Genomic DNA, 27,387 nt, shown 5'->3' with positions numbered 1-27,387 from the left:
TCATTATTTCTAAATCCTTACATTTTACATTATATGATATTTTCTTTTTTAATCAAACATTGTCGAAAATAATGTTATTGGAAAATGAATAATGCCAATTATACAAATAAAGCTTATATATTCAAAATACACATATATCTATGTGTTTGTGTGTCAAAGTATATATATGTGTGTGTGTGTGTGTGTGTGTGTATATATATATATATATGTGTGTGTGTGTGTGTGTGTGCATCCACATACAAACATATACATCATCCAAGAGAAAGTTCTAGGCATTTAAACAACAGCCATAAAACCAGTATCTTAGCTTCCCTGAAGGCTATGATTGAATGCATCTTATCTTACAATAGTGACCCCATGTTCTTCTGTGCCAAGTGTGCAAGTCCCAGCAGTGAATTTAAACCCAATCTCATTTTAAGTTTCCATTGTACTCAGCATGATCCTCATTTTTCACTGCATTGCCCTCGTCAGGGCCATGGTCCTGTCTAGGACACTGCTACCGATACACCAGGAGCTGTAACTTAACTTATAACTATACATACTTTTCCTCCTACCACAGAAATATTACTATAAATGAAAGCAAACAGACTTTTATACTTTGAAGCGCGTGGGGAATCTGAAATAGCAGTAACAGCATGCCTAGGATCAATGTTAAATAGCAACACTAAGTGGCTCACCTCTGACCCTCAAAGAATAACAAATAATTGTATTAATAGTTTTCTATACATTAACACACATTTAGAAAGGCTTTTATCTAGAGATGAAGACATCATCTGGTTCAGGGAAGCCCACATCCTGAAACTAACTGGATACAGATAACCTGCAAATATAGGACAGCTTTCTAATAATTGTAAACACATGTATACTACTTGTTTTTAGGTGTAATTTTTTAAAGGGGGTCTTTCAACATGTATTGAGTAAAAGGTGTGTAAAGGAAATGTTAGTAGATTAGCACAACATAAGTGAGGATATTCCAAGTCCACCCAACAGCACGCTGTTATCTTCTTCCTCTCCTTATACAGCTATTCCCCGGGTGAGTCTGAGCTCTCACAGGGTCACTCAAGTACCCTGAACCAAAAGTTCCAGAACAACTCTGTCCTCTCCTTCCTATTCTGTCCTCCTCTATTATTTGCAAACAGCAAGCACAATTTTACTGTTGTTCACCTGTAACTGTCTACTACCTAGAAACTCCTCCATTCACATACACAGTAGACATTTATTACCTACTATTTGCCACCATTGTCCTAGGTGCTGAAGACAAGGAGTGAGCAAAACAAAGTCTGAGACCTCACGAATCTTATATTCCAGAGGGAAGATGGGAAAAAAATTTTAAATAAAACTGGAGTATACTGTCAAGTAATTTCAAATGTTATAAAGAAAAAAAAGGCAAAAAGTTGTGGGGTGACAGTAGATAATCCAGTTGGTCAAAGAGGGCCTCTGACAGTTGAGCGGAGGCCTGAATGAGAGGAATGAGTGTAGTCTTGGGAAGAGAATCCAGGTACTTGTGGGTCTGTCTGTCCTTTAAAGACAATACCGAAGCTACTCAACATTTGCCTAATCAAACAGAGGCTTAACAGAAGAAACCGTTTGGAAGGAGGAAATGTATTTCTAGCGTTGCTCCTCTTTTCTAGCTAACATACTTTTCAATTTTATAAAAATTAACTTCGAAACTATCAGCTTCTCAGAGGTTTCTAGTGCTTTAAGAGCATCCATAACACCAACATTTCCTGCTTATGTACGTTCATTTTTCCTGCTGGGGTGAAGGCCCACTGCTTTTATTGTACGTTCAAAAAGTATAACAAACGATGGGCGCCTGGGTGGCTCAGTCGGTTAAGTGTCCTACATCAGCTCAGGTCATGATTTCATGGTTTGTGGGCCTGAGCCCCCCACCCCCACCCCCCGGGTCAGGCTCTGTACTGACAGCTCAGAGCCTGGAGCCTGCTTCAGATTCTGTGTCTTCTTCTCTTCCTTCCCCTCCCCCGCTTGTGCTCTGTCTCTCTTTCTCAAAAATAAATACACATCTTTAAAACTTTTTTTAAAAATGTATAACAAACATTTTGCAAAGAGGACAAATCCCATTACTGAGTGCCTGCTGTGTAACAGGAATATGGCGCTTGAATTCAGAGAGACCTACATAGAAATTCTAATGGTGCTACTCTTTATCCATGTGATGCTACAGCCTGAATGTTTGTATCCCTCCCCAAATGTTATCTGTTGAAATCCTAATCTCTAAAGACAATGGCATTAGGTGACCTTTGGGAGGAGATCAGGACAGGACAGAGTCCTCATGAAAGGGATTAGTGCTCTGACAGATGACACCCAAAAGAACCCCCTAGCCTCCTTTATCCAATGTGAGGATACAAGGAAAACTATGATCAGAAGAGGGCACTCACCCAACCATGCTGACACCCCGATCTTGGACTTCCAGCCTCCAGAACTGTGAGCAATAAATTTCTTCTGTGTGTAAACCACCCAATCTGTGGTATTTTATCATAGCAGCCTGAATAAACTAAGACAGAGCAGGCTGTTCACATCACTTGACCCTCACGCTTAATAAGTCATAATGAAAGGCAAACTTCCTCAGCATTTTTTCTGGAAGGATTTCAAGAGGTCATGTGCACAAAATGCCTGAGCACTGCTTGGCACTCCAGAGGAACGAAGGAGACCACAGGTAGTGGATTTTTCCCACGCTTTATTCCGTGTGATTTTTACAACAGCCCAGTTTCCCCAATTGGAAATCAAAGTCCTGAAAAGTTAGGTAATTTCTCCAAGCTCTCACAGAAGTGGAAAGCTAAACTTCAAACCTAGGATCTTTACAACCACAAACACCTGTTTTGTTTTTTGGTTTTCATTTGTTTTTTGTCTGCTATGTCACTTCACAAATAATAAATGCTTTAGATTTTTTTGCTCACCTGTCATATCTAATCACTCTCTAAGGCCTGGATATTACTTGTGTTTTGTTTTGAAATGGTTCTTTCATACATCTCTTCATTCTCACCACCAGCACCACAATCCTGACAATTATCACCATATAATGGGAATATGATGATATTCAAATCAGCCTTTTTGTTTCCCATTTCCTCCTCTATCCCCAAATTGCTTTCTCTAAATCACTCTGAGAGTAACATTCATGGACTCAAATCCAAGTAGAACATCAAAAATAATTTAAGCCAATTCTATCCATTCTTGAATCATTTCCCGGATGATGTGGATTGGATTTTCCTTCCACGATTCCTCATGGATTAAAGTATATGAACCTTCTCTAGTGTCTATTCTATAAAGGCTTCATTTAAGATCATTTACACTATGGGGTGCCTGGGTGGCCTAGTTGGTTAAGCATCCGACTTTGGCTCAGGTCATGATCTCATGGTTCATGAGTTGGAGCCCCAAGTTGGGCTCTGTGCTTCCAGCTCAGAGCCTGGATAGAGCCTGCTTCAGATTCTGTCTCTCCCTCTCTCTTTGCCCCTCCCCGCTTATGTTCTCTCTCTCACTCAAAAATAAATAAACATTAAAAAAAATTATGATCATTTATATTCGAATGCTCCTGTATGAAATCTTTGGGGAGGAAGGAAGAGCAACCCATTTGGCAAATAAGATCTGGCTTATACTATTATTTTATTATTATTACTATCATCATCATTATCATCATTATAGAACCAAATAAAGCTACATCTTGCATAGCTGAGAAGTCAAATGATTTTTTTAATTTAATTAGTTTTTGCACTCATGTGAAGTTGGATTATGTCAGGTGAAATACGAAAAAAATATTGCCTAGTATTGTCTAGTAGCAGTAAAAACAGAAACTAAAGGTAAAAGCTTCCCCTTCAAACAGTGACTTTTCCCCCCTAGTATCTACATTGTTTCCATTCTCCTAGGTTAAGCAGCCCAGAGGTACAACAGTTAGCAACAGATACTAGTTTTTCTGCTCCTTTGACTACTTCCACAAAGACCTTTGCAGATCAGTTACGGGGTAGTCAAAGGAGCAGGAAAACTAATACCCATTGAACTGCAAGGTCGTTGAGATCAGGAACAATGCATTAATGATAATTTTTATATATACCTAGCATGGGTATAAAATAATTGCTATATTCGTATGCAAAGGGGATATGGTTTGAAAACTGGCAGCAAATGTATTTGAAATGACATGATGACTGATGAAGAAAAGATTGGTTTAAAAACACATGCTATATTTCTTTCAATTTACTTTTTATTGTTATTTCAGAACCTTTAATCTTTTAGAAGCTTTCTAATGAAATAGTTTGAAAGGCAAATCAATTAACTTTTTCATTTCCCTTCCTACCTCTTGCCTCTCAACAAACTCCCAAGAAGAAAAGTGCATTATACACACGTTCTTAGTGGGTTTACAGATAAAGAAAAACAACCTCCCTACTGGCTTACATTTTCTAACATTTTCAGGTAATTATCTGAAACAGACCTTGTAAAGGTAGAATCCACTTCCTTGAATCTGTCTTTTGAGCAGAATCCAAAAGCAAAGGGACCAAAATAAGGAAATCAATTCCTGCCAACGAGTGTCTGAAAAGCTCCAGCTAAATGATCTGATGTAATCTCAGTGCAGGACTTGCAGGGAGGAACGCAGGAATTCTCATCACTCCTGAATCTCCAGGAGGGAGGAGGAGGCTGAGTGAGGCACTCCAGCAGTTCCAGCTGGTGGAAGTCAAAGATTACTGATAAGACAGGCCGTAGGCATGCTCCCCTGCTTCAGCGTGGGTGATGTGTCTTGCGCTATTTCAGCAGGCCACAAGTGACAGGAATCCAAGGTACCACTATCAATCTTATTTGCCCCAAACAGATAGTGAAACATAGACAAGAAATTGGAGAGATTAGATAGATAGATTAAAACACAAAAACAAAAAAAAAAACAGAAAAACACAACACACATTCAAGCTTATGACCTGTGCCCCAATTCCTCAACATATTGCAGGAAAAATTCCAGTGTTTCTCAGAATTGGTGCAAGCGTGCTACAGCCATCTGACAAAAGAAAAGCCTTCTTTGCAGTTCCCCAGACTGGTGAGGGAGAAATTTGCAGAGGATGCGAGATTTTTTTCACAATGTTAACCATCTTAGATAATATAAAAGGCAAGCACATCTCCTGCCATTTTACTGTATGACTGCATATTGCACATTGTATACTGTTAGCTCACATTTGCAGAGGCAGATATATGTTGAAAAGGAAGAAAAAGATCATCATCAGGAACTATGAACAATTGTGTGTTCCTTACAACATCTGGAGTACTGGCCTTAAACTATTCCATTTTTTTAAAACTGTCAAAACTGTATACAGATATATTTCATTCAGCAATCTAGTGAATTGCAAAATTATTGTGAAATCAGAAGTATTGGGAGTGAATTGGTGGCCTAAAACAATTTTGGAGAAATTACTTAAACATGTGTCAGCTTAATTAAACTGATGTAAATTCGGTCTTTTCTAATGTGTTTGAGAACAACAGCATATATTCATCACTTTTCTTTTAAAAAAGAAGAGAAGCAATCTAAAGCACATGCATTAAAGTTTCCTAATCCAGGACAGAATGTGCTTAGTGGTAAATAGCTTCAAAGAACTAGAATAATGTTGGTATTTTACTCTATATCTATCTAAAGGTTATGTAAATCAAAATGGGGTAGATATGCTGCAGTAAATAACCCACAAAGGTTAGTAGTTTAAAGCAAATAAAAAAGGTTTATTCCTCACACATATTACATGATCATCACAGATCAGCTAGAGGCTCTGCTTTGTGTCCTACTCACTTTCGGATCTTAGTTGATGGAACAACTACTACCTGTAACATTGCTGGTTGCCATGGTAGAGAGAAATAAAGAGTCTGGACAATCTTACATGAGCAATTACATGCTCCAGCCCAGCAGGAATAAACCTCACTTCTGCCCACAATTCACTGTGTACTATTCACAAGAGACCATCTAACCACAAGGGAGTCAGGAAGCATAAATATCAGAAGAAGCAGCCACCATTTATTAAGGGCCAACTAAGTGCTCAGTTTGGGGAGGTGCTTTAACTACTTTGCATAATTTTAACACATACAGTAACTCTTGTAGGTAGGTATTATTAAGGTTCCATTTGGCTTACTAAATGAAACTGAGGCTTATAGAACTTAAGCTTTCCAAAGCAAAAAAGCTATTACTATCTGACAATGGTCACCCTCCTTTCTCCATACCACACTGCTGTTTCTCCCATTAGGTCTCAGGTATTATTTAACTCTTCGCCTTAAAAGCAACAATAAAATGCATGCTGCATGCATATGGCCATTTTGATGTGACTTTGTGATTTAATATAACAAAATTTTTGTAAAGGATGTTAATGATATAGAGCTAAAAGATGATTTTAATCATTTTTTTACAAAAAAAGGAAAACACAACTTAAAAAAATGTGAATACTCTTTGTATTCATTGCAACTCAAAAATATACAGCAGTCTCTGGATATGTTCCAAGACCCTCAGTGGATGCCTCAAACTGTGGATACTACTAAACCCTATATATACTATGTTTTGTTCCTATACATACTTACCTATGGTAAAGTTTAATTTATAAATTATTCACAGCAAGATATTAATGACAATAACTAATAATATAATAGAACAATTGTAACAATATACTATAATAAAAGTTATATGAATGTGGTATCTCTCTCTCAAAATATCTTACTGTACTGCATTCACCCTTCTTGTGGTGATGTGAGATCATAAAATATCCACCTGATGAGATGAAGTGAGGTGACTGACATAGGCATTGTGATGTGGCATTAGGCTACTACTGACCTTCTGACATGAAGTCAGAAAGAGGATCGTCTACTTCCAGGCTGCGGTTGACCACAGAAAGTGAAACCATGGATAAAGGGGGACTACGGTACTACAAATAAGTTGCAGAGCTACAGGTAATATGATGAATCGACACGATTTTTATATGCATCAAGACCTATAGGAGAATGAAGAGAGCGCAAGAACATTTTGGCACAAATTATTCAATTAAAAGAAATATGATATGCCACTCCCTAAATTTCTCCTTTTGTCTCTTTCCTTTGCTCGGATAGTTCTCTTGGCCTTGGTTTTAACTTCAGAAAATAGTCCCATCTGGTCCCAACTGTTAAAGTGCTAGAGACCTCTGTTGAGCAGCAACTTCAAAATTGCCAAGTGTTCTAACTCCTTGATATTGGAAAACAGTAGACTGGAAAATTACAGGAGATTGGTTTCCATAGAGTCTTGTTTACAACTGTAGCTGGTAAGTAGACAGCTCCAACTCATTCTATGGCAAGTGGTTTCTCTGAAAATCTCCAGATCAAACAAAACAAAACAAAACAAAACAAACCGTGCAGCAAATTTAAAATCCTATTTATTCCTTCCTAAAGTGCTGCATTTTATAGAGGCAATCAGCCTGAGTACCAGCACAAGAGCCTAAAATATTTTCTACATTTAATATAAATATTATAAGCACAAAAATTACGTGAATGGTAATAAAATAATAAGGACTAACTATTTTTAAAAACCTAATAATCAGCGCTTTTATTGCATCAAATGCATTAAACTTCTTTGAATTGAAGCCTTTTCATCATAATGTACTAAATTAAATATCTGTTCCTTGTAGAATATGATTCTGTGAAACTAGATTAAAATCAAATCATGGACAAAATCAATTTTACTTACAATAATCCTAGCCTACTGAGATTCCAGTCTAGTAATCATAATAAACGTCTCTCCCCCCTCATGTTTTTTCCCAGTTTAGACTTTCCCAAAAGATGTAATTTGTTAACCATGCACACTTCTTAAAATGTATTTCATTAGAGTACTATGAACAGAAACAAACAGCAGGCATTCAACAACCCTTTAGGGCATTCCAAGGGGGAAAAATATATGTATGTGTATCTATATATGTGTGTATGTGCCTGTGCAAAGAGATGTTTGATAGATGAATATTGATATGTATATCTGCAGAAATGGAATCCAAACAAACCTAAGGGATTACTTGATTTAAGAAAGAATGATAAATATTTAAGCTGTCTTGGGGGAATTACTCTGACATTGGATCTTGGGATTACTTCTCACATAAAACTCAGAGGATTTGGTATCTTGTCAGGAAACTGGAATGAACCATGCTTACATGATGTTAATCATGCATTTAATCATTCTTTTGTTGCAAGTCCACTATAAAATGAAAAGAAAACATGCAAGTGTTCCACCCACCCCACCCCTCCACATCTGAGCTTTTTAAAAGAGGAACAGGAGTTTAGATGTGTTCATTTAGGGGGAAAAAAAGTTTTGGGCACCTGAGTGGCTCAGTTGGTTAGCATCTGACTCTTGATTTTGGCTCAGATCATGATCTCATGGTTTGTGAGATCGAGCCCCACGTTGGGCTCTACACTGACAATGTGGAGCCTGCTGGTGATTCTCTCGCTCCCTCTCTCTCTGCCTCTCCCTGGTTCTCTCTCATACTCACTCTTTCTCATAAATAAATAATTTAAAAAGAATAAAAGTTTTTTATTCATCTAATTTTAAAATACCTGAAAACAAGTAAAATTTCACTTAAAGATATGATTATTCTTTCAGAGATGCTATTCAGTTATTTAAAATTATATTCTGGTTTCAGATAATTACTGAACTTCAACTCCAATATAACAGAAGTGAGAAAGAATTGAGTTTGGAAGCTTCCTAATCATGTCATATACATGCTAGGAATCTGAGAGCTAAAAATTCTACTAAAAACACCACAATGGTAAGGTTGATGATATAACTTAAAAACAAAATTTTAGTTTTGAACTTCAAAATTCCACTCATAAATATTATCTACCACCACTGCTGGTTTGGAAATAAGGAAACTATAACTCATATTTGATATGAAAATCATAAAGCCATATGGTTGTTGGGGACAGAACAGGTTTTACCACACAAGTTCAATATTCTTTCATTTGATATGAAATGAATTTTGCTCTTGTCACTCCTTTTGTTGTACTTTAATTTTATAATTAAAAAAAATTAAGGGGCACCTGGTTGGCTCAGTCAGAAGAACATGTGCTCTTGATTTATTGATCATGAGTTTGAGCCCCGTGTTAGGCACAGAGATTACTTAAAAAAATTAAGGCTATAAAATAAAGCATATATCATTTGAATACTTAGACATCAAGTTGGGAAATGAAAATCAGTATACATTTTGAAAGATTAAAATTTAAAGAAGTCATAGTTAGAAAAAAGAGTCACCTATGTTGCATGTGAAAGTACAAACTGACACAAACTATGGCTCTAAAAATCATGTTGCAGGGGCACCTGGGTGGTTCAGTCCGTTAAGCATCCGACTCTTGATTTTGGATCAAGTCATGCTCTCGTGGTTGGTTTGCAGGTTCAAGCCCCACACTGGGTTCTGTGCTGGCAGTGGAGAACCTGCTTGAGATTCCCTCTCTCTCCCCCTCTCTCTGCCCTTCCTGTGTTCTCTCTCTCTCTCAAAATAAATAAACTTTAAAAATAAAAATCATGTTATATATGTTTCTTTTCACTATGCACCTCTCCCTTAAAAAAATTATTTAAAAAAAATAAGATGTGTACTCTATGATGATATGAGGGTTAAGGGTTGTTTCTCATATTTTCTTAAATAGAAATTATATATGTGCACATTTTTAGCCTATCAATTCAGTGGAATATTTAGGAGTCATTAAAAAGCAGTCATTATAAATTTGGGTCACTTGGTTTTCAAACCCAAAGAGAAAGTATGCTTTAACTTCAACCACATATGCAGGAGACTTCTTCTTTTTCTTATTTTTTAAGGTGATTTAATAAATAGAATAAATATTTTAAAAATTTAGGTGAACTTTTCATGCAGAAAAATCTTTTCTACACTTATTATGTTTTGACATTTATTATACTTTGACATTCTAGGGATTTTATCAGTGTCTTGCTGAAAGAATAATGGATATGGTTAACATAAAAAGATGCTACTTCTTAGTTTTCCACATTAATATAGACCTAATAATGTTATACCCGTATGACCAATTGCAATATGCCTGATTTTCCTGCAATTTGTTTGAGGTCATACAGCATTTCCCTAATTAGATAATAAGGATATCATTTATAATGTCCCTTGATGGGGTTCAGGACATGCTATCCCCCAAAATATGACACCTTTGCATATTGAATATTTTAAGCTGAAGAAGTTTGAGAAAACAGCTGAAAACAGGAAGTTCAGTCTAACCTTACTCCACCCTTCTCTGAAATAGGTCATAAAACTCTCCCGTGAGAGGTTCCCCCTCTATACCTGGAAGAACAAAGGATCCTTATCTCTGAGAACAAAGGAATGCTGGGAAGAATCAGAACAAATAGGACTTGCTAAATTTCCCCTGGTTTACTATACTTACTTTACACTCGTTGATCTCTCTTCACCACTCATACTCTTTGATATCTCTCCACTACTGTCCACTTTTCATGAGACCTAGCAGAAAAATACTCAGGCCTGTTTCTCTGGGTCTTCATTTTCTTATGAAGTCTCCCATGTCACATAAAACTTATATTAAATAAATACATGTGCTTTTGTCCTGTTAATCTGTCTTTGCCAGTTTAATTTTCAGATCCACCTAGGGACCTTAAGGGGGTGGGTGGAGGAAAACAACTTCCTCTCCTACACCTATCACCATTATACTCAGAACAGACACAGCATATCCATATTAAGTAAATGAATCTATATCCTCAGTAGCATCGTTGCCTATTAGTGGTGTTGAACTCTGCCTCTCAAAGTGATAAATGGCTAAGGCTTAAAAAACACTTAGGGCTATCATGCCTTCCAGGGTTATTTGCTGTCTTTCTTTTCCTTTTCCTTTTTTAGCCAAGAATTCCAGACAAAATCTTTTCATTCATATATCTAACAATTCTACTTTACATTGTCCCTCAATTTAATTGTGGGACACACCTGTTAACGAGCAGAGAAACATAATTCTCAAGTTAAGTTCTAAACTAGGACTGTCCAGTAGAAGAGGTAAATCACGTATGTAATTTTAAGTATCTACAACAGTCATATCTTAAAAGTTAAAAGAAATAGGTGAAATTAATTTAATAATGCACTTCATTTTACCCAATGGATACAAAATACCATCTGTTAAACATGAAATCAATTTAAAATATTAATGAGATCCCTACAATTTTCATGTGTATATGCACTATCTTTGGAATTACTGTGCATTTTTACACTCACAGCACATCTCAGTTTGAACTAGCCACGTTTCAAGCACTGAGTTGCCACATACGGTTTATAAGTACCCTATTGGATACACAGACTTTACTAATGTAAAAGACAATTTCTCTTCCCACAGCAGCCACTCTGTAGCCATGCGATTTTGTCTCTTTTAATTTTTCTGGGGGTGAGGGGGAAGGGGGAGGAATTTTAAATTTTTTTTTTTAACGTTTATTTATTTTTGAGACAGAGAGAGACAGAGCATGAATGGGGGAGGATCAGAGAGAGGGAGACACAGAATCTGAAACAGGCTCCAGGCTCTGAGCTGTCAGCACAGAGCCCGACGCGGGGCTCGAACTCACGGACCGAAAGATCATGACCTGAGCCGAAGTAGGCCGCTTAACCGACTGAGCCACCCAGGCGCCCCTGGAGGAATTTTAAAGAATAAAACAAAGCCACCAGAGTTAAAAAAAAAAAAAAAAAAAACAATGAAACAAAAATCTGAATGTATTAACTTCTCAGGCTAGGGAATGCCTGGCAATGGAGAAGTGGGCCATGTAGGTCACTGATTTAGGGAAAGAAGTCCAGGGTTTGAGGGTTGGGCCTATACAGAACAGAAAAGGTGGGATTTTGCTCAACTTATGCTAACTAAAGATGGAAAGCTAGCTCCATGGATTGAATCGCATGTGTTAAGTCTTCTCAGGATTTAATGGCAATGATACCCAGGCAGAAAAGTTTTCAGTTACTCCCAATAAAGGTTTGTCCTCCTTAGGTCACTCAGAGCCCAGAGTTCTTTACTACTGTATTTTGGTAGAACCAGTTGTGGTGACACAGCATTCAGTTTTGATAGCTCTTAGCTCCTAGGCAAATACCTCAATAAGCAGCACATACTTGTTTACAATAGAATAACCCAAGAGAGCAATGTAAAACAAGCATACTAAATACAAAATAAGGCTAATTATTTTCCAATTTTACATAGCTTCATCACAAACAATAGTATTGATAAAATCAACATATATTTAATAAATAATACCTCATTTAAATTTTCTTTAAAAATGACTTCAAGTATTAGATAAGAGGATATTCTAGAATATGATTTTTTATGTAAGGTGTATTCATTAAAAGGTTTTTTTTTTCAAAAAGCAGTTATCAACATAAGTTAGCTTTGCATGCCACATGGTATATGCATTATACTAAGGCTATACCTTATATACGAGGATGCCTGATATGTGACCTCTATTAATGTACAGAAAAGAGAATATTTGTTGTGTTTAGAAAATTAGGAGCTACATAAGCATCTGCCTGAGCCACCCTGACACCCCAGGAGCTACATATTACATTTAATTACAATGCCTTAAAAGGTGGCCATTTTACACACGAAGAAACTGAAATTCAGCAATATTAAACAGCCTGTACCTGTTTCTACAGGTAAGTGGCAAAGACTGCATTAGAATAGGTATGTTTGATCCCAAACCTCAAACTCATTTCTGAATGGTATGTTACTTACTTTAGAGTCATTTGGCAAAAAATTGAAGCAGAAAAAAAAAAAGGAAAAACAATCTTCCAAATATTTGCCAAACTGGTGCATTTAATTCATCAACAGCTATACATGTAAGAACATCAAATATATTTTAAATCATCTCAACATGTTAGAATATGAAGGACTAATCCTATCAGAATATGTTTATGCCTTACTTTCTTGTCATCTCTTTGAATTTAAAACTTGCATCCTATCCATTTAGAAAGGTCTCTAAACTAAGCTGAGTTGCACAACGCTAAAAGCAAGACAAGAGACCCCAAATGCTTGCTTACACTAAGTCCCATGTCTCCAAACCAAGACTTAATTACAGTTTCAGCTCTCCCAGTAATGGAACCTTAAACCAATCAGCAATCACCTGATCAGCACTAGTGAGGTAATCTGCCTGACAGACCCCTGCCATCCCCTAAAGGAAAGTAAATTTGCAATAACCAACCCACTCTTTTGCCCAGTGTAACTTCCTTGTTCCTGCTCCCTCCAGCCTATAAGTTTTATTTTGCAAACTCCCCTTAGCAACTTGCTGCTACAATGGATACTGCCTGATTAGAATCAGTTCCTGCTCAGATAAACTCTTCAAAGTTTTAATATGCCTCAGTTCGTCTTTTAACAGTTCTGATGTCAGAGGAGAGAGAACCAGGGAGCCCCCCCCCCCCCCCCCCCCCCCCCCGCCCCGCGCCAAGACCCCAGGAGCAAGGAGCAAACACTGGCGCCCTGAGCTGTACCTGTTGCGCTCCGGAACTGGCTGCTTTCTTGTGGTCCCTGGAGGTGATGGGAAAGTCCCGCTTGGAGCCCAGCTCAGCAGGTTTTGCATTTCGAGCTTTCAGGCTTTACTTGAGCAATTCTTGTTCTCACCGGGTCTGACTTAAGAACAGGACAGGCTCGGACTTAGAAAGTGGGTTGGGTCCGGGGTCGAACTGAGTCCGACTTAGAAACTGGGCTTGGTCCAGGGTCAGATTGGTTCCGCGGTCACACTGGTTCCGATTAGAAAGCGGGCTGGCTCCGGGGTCGGACTGTGCCGGGCTTAGAAACCGGGCTGGGTCCAGTGTCAACTGGGTCCAGGTGCAGACCAGTTCCGACTTAGAAACCGGGCTGGGTCCAGGGTGAGACAGCGTCCAACTTAGAAACCTGAACGGGTTCAGAGTCAGACTGGTTCCGACTTAGAAACTAGGCTGGAGGGAGGGTGGGACTAGGTCTAACTCAGAAACCAGGCTAGGTCCAGGGACAGACTGGTTCTGACAGAAACCAAGCTAGGTCCAAGATTGAACTGCGTGTTACTGAAACTGGACTAGGTCCAGGGTGAAGCCGCAGGTACCTAAGTAAAATTTTGTTTTAAGGTTGAACAATCAGGTTAACCTTACCAAAGATAGTCCTAAATTACAGTGGCCACAGGGGAGAACTTTTAACCATCTTCAATAAACATTTACTGAGGTGCCCTACAGAAAAAAGGGGTCTCAGCCAAATACTCACCATTAAGGATAGAAAGAAAATTATTTTTCCCCCTTTACAGTTTCTAGTGACCAGGATGAAACCCACTGGGACAGCCCTGTCACTTTGGAGCCTGCAGACAGGATCCTGGGAAAACTAACAGAAGCCAGCAAAAGGTGAGAATTCTTACCAAAGTCAGCTCTCCCATGTCTCTACTGTGGTGCCTGGTCAAGGAAAAAAAGGTAAAATTTCATGTTGTCCCTTCCTTTCCAAATTCAGATTGGCAGGCAAAAGACATTTGTATGAATTAGATCTTTGAATTGTGACTTGTTGATCCTTTCATTCCCAGGAACGTCTATTGCCCTCTTGCTCCTTTTTATATCCTAATAACTTGAATTGGCAACCAATTCCCCCCAGTCAGGTTGGGGACCCCCAAAATATAGCCAAACAGCAATGTGGGTTGCATCCCATTTGCAGCATGGTATGGCTGGACAGAAATGGGAATTTTAGTCCACTTGCAGCTAGGGTCCTACCGACTATTGCCTACTCTTGGGAATTGTCTAAGGCTTTCTTTCTTTTGGTTATCTTTGGGAGTGGTTGTGGATCTTGAGAGAGTAACATCCTTTGCACTGTTTTTTGGAGATAACCTCCTGCTTCCAAGGGGTTGTTCAATATGGCCAGGAATATTTACTGTTTATCCCAGCTGAAACCTGACAAGATATTTGAAAGGTTTTCAGTAACCAGAAGCTGGCCAACTTGGCAGTGGATAGTCAGAGTCTAATAGTGATCTGGGAAACAAAGGCAAATGAAACATTTAATTTCATACTGTCTACAGCCCATTGACATGTCCTTGAAATAGGCAGAGTGACCTTCCACTAGGAACTTAGCTGCCTTGATGATGACACTTTGCTAACGACAGAAGGCAATCTTAGCCCAACCCTCCAGGATCCTGTAAGTCTACTTTAACATATAAAAAATCCTTTGGAAATTTCCTTTATCTATATAACTCCCCCCCCCCACCCCGCCCCCCGGCCAAGATACAGGTTGGAAATCATACTCCAAGCTTATGGCCCACTGATATACATATGAAGGGTCTCATGACTGAGGTTTTACTAGACAGTAATAAAAGTCCTTTTCCTAACAGTAGCAACCCCCCCCCGCCAAAGTCCTGGAAACCTTGCTTCCAAAATTCCTTGGAGACTTAGGCCATCTCTGATTAAGTCACCTGTCACAACCCCAGCACAGCTCTTTCTGCCCACAGGTCCTGTCCCGTGCTTTAATAAAAATCACCTTTTTGTGCACCAAAGAGGCCTCAAGAATTTTTCATGGCAGTCACCTCTGGACACCCACCCCTATCATTCCAAAACTGCATCAGTAGGACTTACAGCCTTTTCCACTAGTTCAAATGAAACGATGTACCCAGTTTATCTTTTAACAACACAAAGCTTCCTTCCTTAAATTCTTAAACTTTCTTAACATTTTAAAGTTGGGGATGTTACTACAGCAATTTTTTATAAAAACTAGAGCTAAATAAAACCACTTGATTCACATTTAATGTTCACTTTTTAGGCATATAATAAAATGCGTTTAATTTATAATTTCATAAAACTAGTATTACTCATTATAATTGCTATATTAGTTATATTAGTAATATTCTAATGAATTTCTTCAATGACTGCAAATATCCTTTCTTTCACAAAAGATATTAATGAAGAGAATATCATATATGATAGTAGTATCTTTCTCCATCCCCCCAATTCCTCCAAAACCACAAATAAACAGAAGTGAGTTGAGGCAAGGGCAACCCTTATTTTCTGTGTTGGTGTTCAGTGGTGGAGAAAATAACAACTTAACAGAAGAAAAAATTTGAAGCACTATTCAGTTTGCAGTTGTTTTAAAAATTATTAAATATTTTGTAATTAATGACCTACAAATTATAAAAAATTCAATCGAAATCATAGGTTAATAGGATTACAACCTGCCTGAGAAAGATCAGGCCACTGGCACAAAAACAGACACTCAGATCAATGGAACAGAATAGAAAACCCAGAAATGGACCCACAAATGTACGGCCAGCTAATCTTTGACAAAGCAGGAAAGAATATCCGTAGAATAGAGACAGTCTCTTCAGCAAGTGGTGCTGGGAAAACTGGACAGCGACATGCAGAAGAATAACCTGGACCACTTTCTTACACCATACACAAAAATAAACTAAAAATGGATGAAAGACTGAAATGTAAGACAGGAAGCCATCAAAATCCTCGAGGAGAAAGCAGGCAAAAACCTCTTTGATCTTGGCTGCAGCAACTTCTTACTCAACACATCTCCAGAGGCAAGGGAAACAAAAGCAAAAATGAGTGATTGGGACCTCAGCAAAATAAAAAGCTTCTGCACAACAAAGGAAACAATCAGCAAAACTAAAAGGCAACGGACAGAATGGGAGAAAATATTTGCAAATGATATATCAGATAAAGGGTTAGTATCCAAAATCTATAAAGAACTTATCAAACTCAACACCCAAAAAACAAATAATCCAGTGAAGACATGGGCAAGATACATGAATAGACACTTCTCCAAAGAAGACATCCAGATGGTGAACTGATAACATGCAAACATGCTCAACATCACTCATCATCAGGGAAATACAAATCAAAACCACAATAAGGGGCGCCTGGTTGGTTCAGTCAGTTAAGCAACTGACTTTGGCTCAGGTCATAATCTCACGGTTCATGGGTTTGAGCCCCACGTCGGGCTCTGTGCTGACAGTTTACAGCCAGGAGCCTGCTTCAGATTCTGTGTTTCCCTCTCTCTCTGTCCCTCCCTTGCTCGTTCTCTGTCTCTCTCTCTTTCTCTCAAAAATAAGTAAATGTTAAAAAAAAAAAAAGCACAATGAGATACCACCTCACACCTGTCAGAATGGCTAACATTAACAACTCAGGCAACAATAGATGTTGGTGAGGATACAGAGAAAGAGGAACCCTTTTGCACTGCTGGTGGGAATGAAAACTGGTGCACCCACTCTGGAAAACAGTATGGAGGTTCCTCAAAAAATTAAAAATAGAACTACCCTATGACCCAGCAATTGCACTACTAGGTATTTATCCAAGGTATGCTATTTTGAAGGGGCACATGCACCCCAACGTTTATAGCAGCACAATAGCCAAAGTATGGAAAGAGCCCAAATGTCCATCTATGGATGCATAGGAAAGAAGATGTGATATATATCTATCTATATCTATATATCTATACACACACACACACACACACACACACACAATGGAGTATTACTTGGCAATCAAAAAGAATGAAATCTTACCATTTGCAACTATGTGGATAGAACTAGAGGGTATTACACTAAACAAAATTAGAGAAAGACAAACATCATATGACTTCACTCATATGAGGACTTTAAGATACAAAACAGATGAACATAAGAGAAGGGAAGCAAAAATAAAAAAAAAAAAAACAGGCAGGGGGACAAAACATAAGAAACTCTTAAATTTTGAGAACAAATAGAGGATTACAGGAGGGGTTGTGGGAGGGGGGATGGGCTAAATGGGTAAGGGGCATTAAAGAATCTACTCCTGAAATCATTGTTGCACTCCATGATAACTAACTTGAATGTAAATTAAAAACAAAAAAAAAAAAAAAAAGAAGAAGGATCAAGCCAGTTTCAAACCTGCTTAACTTGCCCTTACTTCCCAGTCCACACTGAAAATGAGCAACTTGCTCTCTCACTAGTGCTTTTCACACTCTGTAATAGACAAGCTCCTTTCTTTCTGAATTTGCTTTTTGCAGACCACAAAACTTCTTCATGGTAAAGAAATCATTACATGTATTTACTGTGAGGAAATTTCCTCTAATTAAATTCTTCTTCTTCTATTTTTTTTTTTTACCCTTATGGAGGCTAAGAATAAACAGTACTAATGGGAACAGACTTAGGCAGATTAATTGATTTAAAAAAAAAAAAAGCCGGTGGTGCTAATTGCTCTGCTTCTCTGAAAAGTCCTAGGATTGTCAAAAGCAGGATATATTCATAGGAATATGTTGGTCATGTGAATATCATCCATCGTTCATGTTACATCAAGTAAAAGACTAAGAACCTCTTTTGACAGAGACCATTAAGCTTTCTTCCATCTCTTGTCATTCTGTGATCCAGAATGCTTCAAGAGCATTCTGAGTAATTGGCAGATTCTTGACTTTTATCAAACCTGCCACTTACTATACAAAGATTAAACAAGATATAATACATTGTAAATACAAAAATGTATGTTTTAGATAAAATATGATTGCTTTCCATGTAGAGGTTTTTAATGGCTACATATTAGTACTTTGTTTTATTATGGAGTATTTACCCCTTGATTCTGTGCATATTAAAAAAAATGTTTAAAGGCACCAGTAACAAGACTTCCACCTGATATTAGGTGATGCCAAGCATAACTATTGTGAAGAAAAAAAGAGGTCCATTTTACCTTCACAGTTTCCGAAAAAAAAAAAAAAAAAAAGTTCATTTAAATCTGCCAACAGGAGCACCTGGGTGGCTTAGTTGGTTAAGTGTCTGACTTTGGCTGAGGTCATGATCTCATGACTCATGAGTTCAAACCCCAAGTCAGGCTCTGTGCTAACAGCTCAGAGCCTGGAGCTTGCTTCAGATTCTCTGTCTCCCTCTCTCTCTGCCCCTCCCCCGCCCAGGCTTTGTCTGTCTGTCTGTCTGTCTCTCTCTCTCTCTCTCCCCTTCAAAAATAAAAAAAAAAATCATTAAAAAAATTTAATAAATAAATAAATCTGCCAACAGATATTATGAGGTTTGTGAAATCAGTAACATTGAATGTAAACAGAAGTGGCCAGCCTCTCACTGTTAAGTGTGAAAAGTATTAGCACTTTACAGTTTGCATGAAAGTTGCCTTTACTATTTTTAAACTTTTCCTCTTTAGGTTCACAATTGTTTCAGGAATCTACCTGCTGTGCTTGTTTTTAATGATTACATAGAACAAGCAAAACAACTGTTTTATATTGAGCTTTTCCTACTTCACCTAAGCACTGCAATTGCCACTGATTAAATTATGCAGAGGACGTGGAGAATCATTAGATTCAGTCTTAACATATATTTCCTCTTTAAATTATGCATCTTAATAGCTCTCCTTTTGAGAAAAAAACCATTGTGGTCTGTAGTAGGTATTTCTAAGTATTTGTTCAGTTTAGCTCTTGAATGCAAAATTTAATAATTACATATAAATTGGTTCCTCCCCCTCCACCCCTCCCCACCTGCACCCCCTTCTGGCCACAGCGTTGACACTCAAATTATCGTTTGGGCAAAGTTAAAATGCAGATTCCTTAACCCCACTTTCCAGAGATTCTAATTCAAAAGGTCTAGAGCAGTAATCTGCATTTTTATCAAGCTCTAAGTAGTCTGGCATATATTTTACGAAATGTCATTCTAGCAAATTGAAGCAATAATCTTAACATTCAAATTTACATATTCATTCCTGTTAATTTCCCAAGCAAAAGGCATTTTCTCTTCAGAGATTTTTCTCTTTAAGGAAAATCAACTTCCCTGCCCAGCCCTCTATTCCCTGGGCATAATAGAGAAAACAAAAAGAACCAAATTATTAAATAACAATAGCATGATCTGTTTTAATAGATTAGTAATCCCATTTCTGTTTCATGCCTTGACCACTGCAGTCATTTTCTTTTAAAAAAATGAATGACCACCACCCTCCAAATCACAAAAGATGAAATATAAAAAGCAAAACTCACCAAATACTATAAAAAGCCAATGGATATTATTGTGTAATATAATGTTCAATTCTTAGAATGACAGAATTTTGAATAATAAAACTTAGTTCTAGTATTGGCAAAATCAATGGCAAGACTAATATGGTAGTATCAATCAAAGCTAAATTCATCATAATCTTTTATCCAGCAACCTTACTTGTAATAATTTTTCCTAGAAAAATAAAACACACTTATTAAAAGTGTATCAAGAAAAATTAAAACAAACTATTCAATATTAAGAGAATGCTTAAAAAGCATATGATTCAATGACCCACTATCTTGGTTAAATTACCGAAGGAATTTACGATATGGTAATGTAATTGAGTTCCTGCTGAAAGCTATAGAGTTTTGCAGAAGGCTTGTTTCAGACAATTGAGAGATGTTCCTTTGAGCAGAATAGGAGCCACGGCTGACCTCATGATATCAATCCCATATTGTTGACAGTGGAGGTGGGGTTCTGCATGCTAGAACCAAGGGGCAGGAAGGGAATTTCTTACATAATATACTTCCAAAAAATAGTTGTGGTGTTATGTAAATATTCCAAAATTTCTAAAAAGAAGCATGTGTTCTGCTATGTAATAGTAAATAATAGAAAAATGTATCTATTAGCTAACTAGCTATCTCCCTTTAGTAGTGAATATTATGGAGTAAAATTCAATATAAGAGAGTTATATCTTGAAAATCATCCAAGAGGATATTTATATCCTGAAACACCTACAGGTAGTTTCATTTATAAGGTTATCCAGGGGAAGAAAACTCATGACAAGTACTATAGAATTATTCTACTCAACTGTAAAAAATATAAAAGTCAAGAAATTGAGAAAAACTTGGAAAGATGTATTGCAACCTAGTGTGTCTTTAATATGTGATTTATACTGTTTGAATAAAAAGGAATTAAGAGTATAAAATTTTAGTATTAATATGTAAAAGATTATTTTGAACGAAAAAAAAAAAGAAGAAAGAAATGCTTTTATGGGAACTATGATTCTTAATATATATTAGTTTATTCTAACATCTGAGAACAGGAGAATCCCCTAGAACCTGATCAGACATTGTTAAACTGAGCTGCAGCCAGAATTTGGTTGTCCTAAATGTAGACATTTTTTTCAGTGCCTTGCATTGTTCCAATGAGGAATGGATCAGTTGTCCTGTATACTCCTATTTGCAATCCCTTAGTTTATTAGTGTGATAGACAAGAAAAAAAAAACAATGTAACTTTTTGTTTAAAATTAAGTGCTCAGAAGAAGATAGCCAAATGACACCAAGGAGTATAATCCACCTATGTGTATCATTTTCAAATTTTTAGTTCCTTCCTTTTGAAGCAGTTTGTATTGCTCAAAACTTCTCAATTTAGTACATTTGTTTCTCTTGGGGGAACAAGGTTATTGTTCTTGTGGGTGCACAAAGAGGAAGGTTATTGAATTCAGTTATGAAAGAATGAAAGAAGAGGAAAGGAACTGGGAATGTTTTGATTTTCCATAAACATAAGATAGAAATAAAAAACCCTGACAGATGTAGCTTTATTAGTGTTGACTGGGTAAGGTACAAAAGGATTCTAGGGCCTTCCCTTCTATACTATTTTCCTTTTATTCATTTATTTATTTTTATTTTTTAGAATTAATTTTTTTTTTTTTATTTTAGAGAGAGAGAACATGCTGCAAGAGGGGGAAAGGGGCAGAGAGAGAGAAAGAGAGAGAATCCCAAGCAGGCTCCCTGCTCAGTGTGGAGCCTGACATGGGGCTCGATCCCACAACCCTGGGATCATGACCCAAGCCAAAATCAAGAGTCAATTGCTCACCTGATCGAGCCACCCAGGGGCCCCTCATTTCCTTTTAAATCCCTACTTTCTTATATAGTATAACATTTGAGTTAATTCAATTAATTGTTTGAAGGAAATATGTGATTTTAAAAATCTGGTTCTCCTAAGGAAGGGGAGCAGAGAACCTAGGAAGCTTTTTCAAAGTTGCTTTGCCATCTCCAGCTCTAGCTTCTCTTTTGTAACAATCCATTGTTCCTTGAGGGACTGAGAAAACACTAATGTTTTCTTTTGTACTTATGACATGCACATTTCAGAAAGTTTCCTAAAATCTCTCCATCTTTTTTCCCCTCTGGTTAAAATTCCATCACACCTTACTGTGCTATAACTCATCATATCTATTTATTTATTTCCGTACATTCTTCCATATTTTCACACACAATCTGATACACTCTCTGATTTAGATTTTTTTAAATTTTTTTTATCATTTATTTGTTTTTGAGAGACAGAGAGTGAGCAGGGAAGGGGCAGAGAGACGGAGACACAGAATCTGAAGCAGGCTCTATGCTCTGAGCTGTCAGTACAGAGCCCCTTGAGGGGCTTGAACCCACAAACTGTGAGATCATGACCTGAGCTGATAGAGGATGCTTAACCGAGTGAGCCACCCAGGTGCCCCAACTCTGATTTAAATTTTGAAATTTTCTCAACACTGTACATTGTTTTACTTACTAACAAATAAAACACTCCATCTGAATATTTTATAATCTTTCAAATTTTTTTTTATTTATTAAGAAAATAATGATTAAGTGAATGATGATACTGTGACCACTACTATTAATAAATAAAAATGCCAATACATCATGATATGCCAAAAGTGTAAGAAAATCCTATTCTACTGTGTGGAATACTGGCCAGCCCCATTATATTGGGGCCAGATTGGAGAAATTTAGAATTTAGAATTTAGAAAGAATTGACAAAAATATTGGCAAAGCAGTGATAGGAATGTAATATTAATATAATTTTCACAAACAAAAAGCTTTCACCTAAATTAAAAGTGTAAAGAAAAAAGAATAGTTAAGATATGCAAATATGTTGATTGTCCAAAGCATTCCCCTTATAACATCTATTCTCCAACCATGTCAAAAAAGAAATGATGAGTTTAGTCATTATAATGAGGGAAGAAAAACATGTTGAGCACATTCTATATGCCAAATACTGCTCTAAGTAACTTTACCTGCATTATTTTAGCTATAGATCTCTTATAGACAAGAATAAAATCAAATCTCTTATTTGAAAGAGAGGCCATAGATGGAGATTTAGCATAGTAGAGCATTTGCTTTGTGGAGATAGATAATGTTCTGTACACTTGTGAGAAGCTATGCCTTTTTGGTATGTGGATAACTGGAAACACTCATCATTCTTTGGTAAATCAAAGAGCTGTGTAATGAGGTAGTAGAAGAAATCTCATTCAATGGGAAGGACTAGTGAGCTAAGGGGAAGACAGAAGTTTAAATCAGCAAGCACTACAAAGCATAGGTGCCATTAACAGGCAAACTAGCGAGGCTGTGGGAGCACAGAGTGGTAACACAGGAACCAGTGGTATACCCTTTCAGTCAGGAAGGATTTCTCAGCTGAAGTGCTTTTTAAACCAAGAGCAAAACTATGAGGGAGGGAAATAGTGTTCTTGACAAATGAATCCACATCTCCAAAGTCTTCTTTAGTTTCCATGAAAACTATTAATAGAACTGATCATAAAACTTCATGAAACAAAGCTGCTTTTCCAAAAACTAAAGAGAAATGATACTACATCTTATTCAAGACTGATCACCAGCTACACTCAATGTATGTACATTATAGAGTTTAATTTTCCTATTCAAAGTAACATAAGATGTGTTTATTACCATTGCTTCAACCTCTGAGAAGTAAATGTGCACAAAAATGACAGGGTTGCTGTGTTTAATGACTGATTTTGTCTGATTAATATATCCAGAATCTGAATTCTTCCCACCACCTTCATTGCTAAACATTTCTTGCCCAGTAATAGAAGAGCCTTCAATGAGATTGTCCTATTCCTGAAATCGCTCTCCTGTGGTCTGTTCTCAAAAGAATAAGCAGAATAAAGACCAAAGTGAGATCGTGTCACTGCTCTGCTCAAAAATATCAACAACCTTTAATTTTATGTCATGCCCTAAAAGATACCTGCTCCCACCCCATAATCATCATCACTCATCAGTCTCTGCCATTGTTTCCCACTACTTTCCGTCACTCTCTTTTCTCCAATCTCTCTGGCTCCCTTGCTATTTATTCAATGTGATAGAAATGCTCTTACCTCAAGGCCTTTGCCCTTGTTACTTTTCTTCTACCCCTCCCTTTGCTTCAGATACCCATTTGCCTGCATCCTCAGCTATTTCTGTGTTTGTTTTTCAACTGTCATTTTAATGAGGTGTCCCTGATCACTATTTTTTTTTTATTTAAAATTTTTTTTTAACGTTTTAGTTATTTTTGAGACAGAGAGAGACAGAGCATGAACGGGGGAGGGGCAGAGAGAGAGGGAGACACAGGATCGGAAACAGGCTCCAGGCTCCGAGCCATCAGCCCAGAGCCTGACGCGGGGCTCGAACTCACGGACCGCGAGATCGTGACCTGGCTGAAGTCGGACGCTTAACCAACTGCGCCACCCAGGCGCCCCTGGTACTTCTTATTCTTCAGCACTCTCTGCTTGATTTTTCTCCTAGTACTTATGACCACTTGATAAAAATCTTACTTTTATTTTCGGTCTCATCCCTCACGGATATAAACCATTTGTAAAGGGATTTTTGTTTGTTCTCTGCCAGATCTCTGGTGTCTATTATAGTATTTGGAACATAGTAGATACTCAGTAAATATTTTTGAATGAGTAAATGGATGACACTGACATTCTTTGACAGATTTAGATTTAAATTCAGAATCACTTTTCTTCCCCCCATTTTTTCCTACTCGTTATCTCTCCCTAAGTCTTTGATTCTTTTGTCAACAAGTTTCTTTGATATTGCATTTCACTCACAGCTATTAACTTTTAATATTAATATTTAGGGCATCATTGTTTTCCCAGTGGAATTACTATAATACATACTGTACATGTTTGTGCAGTCAACCTACCCACCTTTAAAAATGCACTATGTGTATATTAATTTAGATATAGTTCCAAATGCTAATTCTTTCTAAATGATAGTTCTATAGAAATGCCTAAAACTTTCCACTGTCTTTCCATTAGATAAAATACACATTCCAAAGCATGACATTTCAGGCCCCTAAGGATGTAGCTCCTTACCTGTTATATTCTCTATGTTCCTGATAACAAAACTCCTTGACTTTCCTCCAAGTGGCTGTGATATCAATGGACATCAGCACCCAGATCTCCTTCACACTTTTATAGGAGCCACAGTTGGGCGTAACCTTTAGTAGCTGCCCATTGACACGGAAGCCATGGTTCCTAGGGCTGCTTCCTACCAAAGGCTCACATGGCAGAGGGACTAGCGCCAGTGCCGAGGCTCCTAGCTGCCCTATTAGCCTGGCCACATTTTTCTCAGACCTGCACGGAGTTCTGAGTCTCTCCTACCCAACCTCCCTTACCTACTCACCTTTCACAGATTTGAGAACATGAATTGGTCTGTAGGTTTTGTCTTCTCCAGCCCCCTCCTCTTTATCCTTCAATAAATCTCTTGTAGATCTTTTCTGATCTTGTTGCCTGCTTCTCTTGGAAAATTAGGATGTGATTCACTGATGATCAAAAATGGTAATGTTTTTCAGCCAGTCTTTGCTCTTCCTACAATGCCTTCCTTCTCTTTCTACTGGTCTAAATCTTAACTTGTCCATAAGATGGCAAACTCAAGGGCTATAACTGTGCCTCATATATACCCCCTGCTCTGTAATCTTTCCAATTGTGAACTTCTTTAAAAAAATCTTTTATTAAAGCTTTTCCTGTGCAATATCTTATCCTCCCATTGAATTTCAAGCCTCTTGATGGCAGGAACCATGTCTTATTTATCTTCATATAATGTAAACACAGCACCTTGGAAGTTCTAGAAATTCAATATGTATTTGATGAATTCGATTGCCGAAGGTTCTTTATTAGAAGGGAGTGAGGCTAGTATATCAAAATAAAGTATTATTTATGATCTAGAGCCCCTCTTCACATTTACATCTAAATCTTTCATAACATTCCAATAAATCAGAAAGCAGTTCTCTATTACAGTTCTGCAGTAGCCAATCTGGATATGGTCCACATATAAGAAACTAAGAAAATATCACTTTACAATAGTGGACAAAGTCCAAGGCTCATGAGTGGTTAACAAAGTCTATGTGTAAGTAGTATAATTACCATCTCCTAAAATATGTTAGATAAACATTAAGGATCAGCGTAAGGGGACCTGGAATTAAGGATTTTGGAAGAGTACAAAAGGCAAAGTAATTAAGATACATTTATCATGTAGGAAAGAAAAGGTGTAGTAAAAAATTATAATACTAAAAAAAGGATAATATTCAGAAATCTAATCCTGTTTATCACTTAAAATATGATGAAATGTATGAAACATAAAATAGTTTCTAAATGTGTTATCTTAAATGGGAAAAGAAACACTTTCTTGGTAAAAAAAAATTACACTAATTTAAAATATGATTTTATCATTCCTAAATCATTGTCAAAGCCCTCAAAATTTTAACTAAGTACCCAATAAACTGTAATAAATATTTTATTCCTGTTCATATATTTCACATAGACTTCAGAACACCAACTTTGGGATTTTAGTGGAAAGTGTGTAAAAAAGCTATTTGAAATCAAAACTTTCAAAATCAATTCTAATGGACATATGGCTACATTAGCAACTTTTTTTGCCTAGTAGTCAATGTTTAAAGGTCCCTATTTATGCACTACTCTGGCCATTTATTAAACTATATTTCTATGAAGTGTTAGTTTTCAGTCTAATGCCGTTGTCATGTAACTGTGACCACTTTTTGCATTAAGAAGAATTAGCAAATCAAAATCAATAAAACAATTCAGGATTTCAGAAGGAATTAGAAAATAAAAGCAAATTATTAATATTTAGGCAAACAGCTTTGAAATCCACTGCCCAATGTTAACAGCCTATTAGGCTATACTCAGTGCTGAGTGGATAACAGAAGTTTCCACAAAAGCATAACCTGTGAATTAAAGCCCATTTGTGGAGAATATTTATTTATATTAGGTATGATACATGTATCACTACATAATAAACACATGAAATTATTTGTGTGTGATCTTATTATAAAATCTAGTGGAATAAATTTCATTAGTTTGCAAAAAGTACAGTAACTTTTTGATTAGCAAACCATTAAAACATTGTCAATCAATCTAACTTAATGTGCAGTGTTCTTATATTAAGGTAGTAGTGATGGTAAAAGAAATCTCTGATTTCATTTTGGAAAAAAAATACCCATACCTAATTGTCCTATAGTTTAAACCTTGTTCAGTTTATTATGCTGGGAATAGCAACACTGACACAAAATGACAAGGATATAGAGAACATCAGTAATTCAAGAATGAATCATGTGTAATAAATGGTTATTTGTGGTGATAATACTTTAAGCAATGTGATTTCTGTTTGTGTTGTTTTGTTGTGCATTTAAGCAAGTACCATCTGTGGTTAATGACAGTCTCATAGAACAGGATGTTGTTTTATATGATTAATTTTGGGGTA

General features: G+C 37.0%; 1 protein-coding gene and 1 long non-coding RNA gene across 12 annotated transcripts in view; one reads left to right on the top strand and one right to left on the bottom strand.

Moving 5' to 3' along the window:
• Nucleotides 1-27,387, bottom strand: part of PCDH9 (protocadherin 9) — a 916,519-nt gene that overhangs the window by 740,301 nt on the left and 148,831 nt on the right. The window lies entirely within an intron of this gene.
• LOC132681995 (uncharacterized) overlaps nucleotides 6,822-27,387 on the top strand; it is a 128,280-nt gene continuing 107,714 nt past the window's right edge. For 2 of the 4 annotated variants that reach the window (XR_013550067.2, XR_009611378.3), the window contains exons 1-2: nucleotides 6,822-6,909; nucleotides 14,225-14,318. This is a non-coding gene — a long non-coding RNA (uncharacterized LOC132681995). Of the gene's footprint in view, nucleotides 6,910-7,065; nucleotides 7,254-8,615; nucleotides 8,742-14,224; nucleotides 14,319-27,387 lie in introns of all 4 variants that reach the window. The other 2 variants (XR_009611376.3, XR_009611379.3) reach the window with 2 other exon arrangements.

The sequence above is a fragment of the Panthera onca genome, chromosome A1, assembly GCF_046562875.1.
Source record: "Panthera onca isolate mPanOnc1 chromosome A1, mPanOnc1 haplotype 2, whole genome shotgun sequence".
Classification (NCBI taxonomy): domain Eukaryota; kingdom Metazoa; phylum Chordata; class Mammalia; order Carnivora; family Felidae; genus Panthera; species Panthera onca.
This window is presented reverse-complemented; position numbering and strand designations above follow the sequence as displayed.